Here is a 6,000-nt window from a genome sequence, read left to right as displayed (position 1 = left end):
AGTGGAATATGGCTATTTGTAATTAATCTAATCAACTCAATTAAATATTTTTTACTTAGGCATGTGTGTAACGAAGATTTTGATCTGCAAGTTACCGGAGGCTCATATGTACCTCAGAAGGTATGCATCTTTGATCTCCTCTTTCTTTTTATTTTATTTTATTTTATTATGTGTCTATTTAATTTTTTACTTATAATTAAACCTTACCATGACTCCATGAGTATAATTTGTTTTTGGTATAGGAAAATAATGCTAACTCCAATGGGGATTCTGTTCCTCCAGTAGAAAGGCCAATATCTGATAATTCAAGGGTATGGTGGCCAATTGTTATCATTATTACTTTTATTCTCTCTTTCCTCGAGCTGTTATTGAATATTTAGACTTTATTATACGATGGAATATTATAGCCAATTTTCTTATGTAACAAATAAAAATGCAGGCTAGCTATGCACGCGGTAAAATGCCAGTGCTGCGTCATTCATCTTCTAGTTCAAGAGTATATCTCATCATTAATTTATTTTCAGTAATTTAATTGGTCTATTTTTAAAAAATAATTCAAGAAATTTATACATATTGCGGTTTAAAACAATAACATAATATGATTTTTTTTCCAATTTTAATGAAATTACCACAGAGAGAAGTTGTTGAGCAAGAAGATAAGCAGCAGAAGAGACATTCTCCATGGTCGATCAGGTAGCTTTACACCTTTTGGTAAAGCTTTTGAAAAATATTTCCAAGAATTTAAAATTGGTTTCTTTGTTTTATAATTGTTGAGTTGAAACATAGGCCTATTACCAACCGATTGTACGATCCAAGCTTTGCTGAAATTGGTCTACCGGTTGATCCTCACTTGCGTATGCTCCTGCGGAATCCAAATTTTTGTAAGTAATTTTTTGTCTTTAATGCTTTTTAATGCAAAAAATTTTAAAGCCCAAAAAAAAAACAGTCCTATGTGTAATTATTTTAACGAGTTTTATTTGTACCCCTTAAAATTGCAGGCAACCCTAAGGCTCGCAGTAAGGGCAAAGAGGTGATCGATTTGAACAAGTAATGGTTTATAAGATTGCAAGCAATTGAGTTATATTGTGCTGAAGTTGAAGCTATTTTGTCAAATGAAGAATCACATATGACAAAATCAAGTTCATTGTGGAACATTCTCAAATATTCTTCTTTTTGTCTTTTAAGTCCTTTCAATTTCATAAGCAGAAAAGTGTTGAACGTCTTCCTTCAAGTTTAGTTTTAATTTTGCGGTTTTGTTCTCAATTCAAGTTATTGGTAAACCCCATTTCTTTGTAGAACTCTTTCAAGTTTGAATGCAACATCATGTTTCTTATTTTTACATCCTTCGTTATGCTTTACTAGTTTACCTTATAATTTATCCAAGTGATTGATTTGGCTCCGAGATGGATTCAAAGTCTTGTAACATAGACTATATGATAAGAAATTGAACTGTGGATAAATAAACAAGTCAATAAAGCATAGTTTATTACCAAATTCAGCACTGCATCATAGAGCAACTATATATATACACTTTTGTTATAGGGAATCTTTAATTTCTTTCCATATATGATAGTATGATACTAGTATATTTTCTCAAGTACAAGATATTCATTCTTTCTACCAAAGGTGTTAAAATAAAAGGTTTGAGTCAATTTAACACGAATCCAATAAATATATGCATTTTTTAAATAAATTACTAGACGAAAATGATAGAAAATTAAGTACAAGAAGTTATCAAGCCAGTCTCCAATTTGCAATGACCAGCAGATTCCACCAACAAAAGTAAATGTACATAGAGCTTTTGTGTCCAGGCCTTCACCAAAAAGCCCAAATCCATACTCTTGGGCCGCTGAAAAGTTCAAGTAAAATTACGATCATTGGCTTCTTTTTGGTCCTATTTCTAAAAAGTAGCCACTGTCATGAAGTCTCAGATTTCACCAACTGAAATTCCATGATGGTATTGTGAAATTTCACATGCAAAATTGAAATTCTAAAGAAAGCGGTTAATTTTCCATTACAAGAGCTAAAAAGTGATTAATTTGTGCATTTTATCCAAAGTTCAAACATGTAATTTTAACAGCAAAGTGCAGCTATTAAGGCGTCCACGATCAAGACAATTGGTTGAATCCCGTGAAACCATTTCATAGAAGTTCATTGATATCTTCTTTTTATAAAGCAAATCGACTTCGACTTGAACAATCCACATCACTTCTGCTTCTATTGGAACACAAGATTTCCCTTTTTTGTGGAAAAGGCCCGTATCAATAATTGGGTCAAAAAAAGTGTCCACTTATTAAATCAAGAAATAATTAACCTTATCTTTCTAGATTTGCCCCTATTAAATATTATGTGATCAAATTCCAATGCCTATTTAATTAGGAGTAGTTTAGTCAATTTACATATTTTTTTTCTTGCAGTGAGTAGTTCTTAAGGGGTGTGCAAATGGCTAAGTGGACTCTTTTTTTTATCAGGAGGGAGTAATGGATAATTTGTCAATCTTAACCTTTACTTCTTCCCAAACAATTTTGTACTCTATAGAAGAGCCGGTTGGGCTCCTTTACCGTAGTCCGTTCCAATTATTAAAAAAAAAAAAAATTGTGGGCCCCATATACAAAACAACAACTAATAATAATAAAAAAAAATTATGGGCCCCATATATATTAAACAACAACTAATATTAAAAAAAAATATGGATATTAAACACCAACCAGATATTAAAAAAAAAAAGAGAGAAGAAAAAAAAAAGTGAAACCCACCACCTCCAAACTCACGGGAAAAAAAAAGTGGACCCCATATTGACAAAATCAAGCAATAGTAAAAAAAAAAAAGTGAACCCATATTAACAAAATCAAGCAATATAAAAAAAAGGGGTGGGCCCCAGCTAAAAGTGGGACGCCATATTAACAAAATCAAGAATAAAAAAAAAAAAGGGCCCCATACTAAACACCACCAAGCAATAAAAAAAAAAAAATTTAAAAAAAAGTGAACCCTATATTAACAAAATCAAGCAATATAAAAAAATAAAAAAAAAATTTAACTCTATATTAAAAAACCAAATAATGTCAAAAAAGAAAAAGTGCGGACTTTGTATTAGTAGTAAACACTAATATAATAAAGTTTTAAATACGAAAAAACTACGTATTGTATTAATCGTGTTTTGAGGATAGATATATATATTAAAAAAAAGTGGAACCCATCACCTCCAAACTCACGGGGAAAAAAAAGTGGACCCCATATTAAAAAAATCAAGCGATATTAAAAAAAAAAAAAAAAAAAAGTGAACCTCATATTAACAAAATCAAGCAATATAAAAAAAAAAAAAAAAAGGGGTGGGCCCCATACTAAACACCACCAAGCAATAAAAAGAAAAAAAGTGGACCTCATATTAACAAAATCAAGTAATATAAAAATAAAAAAAAAGGGTGGGCCCCATAAAAAGTGGACCTCATATTAACAAAATCAAGCAATATAAAAAAAAAAGGGTGGGCCCCATACTAAACACCACTGAAGCAATAAAAAAAGTGAGCCCATATTAACAAAATCAAGCAATATAAAAAAAAAAAAAAAATTAACCCTATATTAAAAAAACAAATAATGTCAAAAAAGAAAAAGTGCAGACTTTGTATTCGTAGCAAATACTAATATAATAAAATTTTTAGATACGAAGCGCAAACTACAATATTATATTAATCGTGTTTTGAGGATAGTATATATATATTATATGTATAAAAATAGTGCAAACTAATAATGTCCAAAAAAAAAAGTGCACCCTATAAAGGGTGGGCCCCGTATCTTAAACAACATATAAGCAATATAAAAAATAAAAATAAAAATAAAAAAAGAAAAAAAAGTGGAACCCACCATCTCTAAACTCACGGAAAAAAAAAGTGGACCCCATTCGTCGTCCGTAGCCCCTTAAAAAAAAAAGGGGGTGGGTCATACTAAACACCACCAAGCAATATAAAAAAAGTGAATCCATATTAAAAAACAAATAATGTCAAAAAAGAAAAAGTGACTTTGTATTCGTAACAAACATTAATATAATAAAGTTTTAGATACGAAGCGCAAAACTATAATGTTATATTAATCGTGTTTTGAGCGTAGTGTGTGTGTATATATATATATATATATATATGCGTAAAAAAGTAAAACTAATAATGTCCAAAAAAAAAAAAAAAAAAAAAGTGCGCCCTTATAAAGGGTGGGCCTATACTAAACAACACCAAGCAATATAAAAAATAAAAAAGTAAAAAAAAAAAAAAGTGGAACCCACCATCTCTAAACTCACTTTAAAAAAGTGGACCCATATTAACAAAATCAAAGAATATAAAAAAATAAAAAAAAATAAAAAGAGTAACCCCATATTAAAAAAATAAATAATGTCAAAAAAAAGTGCGGACTTTGTATTCGTAGAAACACTAATATAATAAAGTTTTAGATACGGAGCGTGGCCTATAACGTTATATTAATCGTGTTTTCAACATAGTGTATATATATTACTATTATATATAAGAGGGAATGTGAGGACTTTTGTAGTCCTCACAATAATTTCCCAAATTTTTAAAAACTTTTTCATTAATTACTTTTATGTCCTAATTTTATTTATTTAAGTCAATTTTTTTGTTTTTTGTTTTTAAAGTCTACTTTTGTGAGGACTTTTGTAGTCCTCACAATAATTTCCCAAATTTTTAAAAACTTTTTCATTAATTACTTTTATGTCCTAATTTTATTTATTTAAGTCATTTTTTTTGTTTTTTGTTTTTAAAGTCTACTTTTGTGAGGACTTTTGTAGTCCTCACAATAATTTCCCAAATTTTTAAAAACTTTTTCATTAATTACTTTTATGTCCTAATTTTATTTATTTAAGTCAATTTTTTTGTTTTTTGTTTTTTAAAGTCTACTTTTCAAAAGCTATCGAGCACAGAGACTTTTGTAGTCCTTACAATAATTTTCAATTTTTTTAAAAAAAATTTAATTAATTACTTTTAGGTCCTAATCTTATTTATTTATGTCAATTTTTTTTGTTTTTTGTTTTGAAAGTCTACTTTTCAAAAGCTATCGAACCTCCTACCTCATTTTTCACGTTCTTTGATTTTCGATTGGTGCTCGATATCCGCATTTGAGCCCAATTAATCCGATAATTAACATTTTACGATCGCATGCTTTATTCGGGGAGCACTTCCTCCAAAGATTTTTTTCCATATCCATGTTCGAACCCCTAATCCTAATTAAGAGAGGAGCGGCTCCATCTACTTTGCCTTAGTTATTATGTATTTGTCTTAAAAGTTCATTAACTATGTATAGATTATTTATTTAAAATTAAATAACTTCGAGAAAATTAGGATACATAAGTTATAATGTCAAATTACGGTTCCAAATTTGATTTGAATTAAATAATTTCATCAAAATGGAAGTTAAAATATTAAAGGAGTGGAATGAAAATTTTGCTTTTATATAACTACCCGCAGCGATTACAATGGGTATATGGTTGTTGTTGTTGTTATTGTACACACTTGTACTAACACAAATTATATTTCTTTAGTTAAAATATCTCGCTTTATATCTTGAGTTTGGGCCCCAGGGCTTAGCATCGACCTCACATACAGTATATATATATATATATATATATATATATATATATATATATATATATATATATATATATATAGTGCAAACTAATAATGTCCCAAAAAAAGTCACATCCCAAATTAAAAAATCAAACAATATTCATGTAATTTTCAAAGTATCTCATTAAGTCAATAATGATGGATTATTTATAATATGCGTATCAATCTATTAGTAGGAGCAAATGAAATTAACTTTTTTAACTTCAAAAGGTTATGTAGTCAAACCATACAATTTTCTTTCTTTTTTTATATTAGCTTGAGATCTAATCTAGATATTAAAAAGCTTGTTGTATTTGCTATTCCGCCATGTCATTTATTTTATTATGTTTACTAAAATAAATATATTAAAATATTTATATTTTAAAAATAAGAT

At 28.6% G+C, this 6,000-nt stretch overlaps 1 long non-coding RNA gene across 1 annotated transcript in view; it reads left to right on the top strand.

The window, feature by feature from the left end:
* Nucleotides 1-215: 215 nt before the first annotated feature.
* The window catches only part of LOC132035464 (uncharacterized), a 44,600-nt gene continuing 38,815 nt past the window's right edge, over nt 216-6,000 (top strand). The window contains exons 1-2 of the long non-coding RNA XR_009409268.1: nt 216-311; nt 635-693. This is a non-coding gene — a long non-coding RNA (uncharacterized LOC132035464). The remainder of the gene's footprint in view (nt 312-634; nt 694-6,000) is intronic.

The sequence above is a fragment of the Lycium ferocissimum genome, chromosome 10 (genome assembly GCF_029784015.1).
Source record: "Lycium ferocissimum isolate CSIRO_LF1 chromosome 10, AGI_CSIRO_Lferr_CH_V1, whole genome shotgun sequence".
Taxonomy (NCBI): domain Eukaryota; kingdom Viridiplantae; phylum Streptophyta; class Magnoliopsida; order Solanales; family Solanaceae; genus Lycium; species Lycium ferocissimum.
Note: the sequence above shows the minus strand (reverse complement) of the source record. Positions and strands in the feature narration are given on the sequence as shown.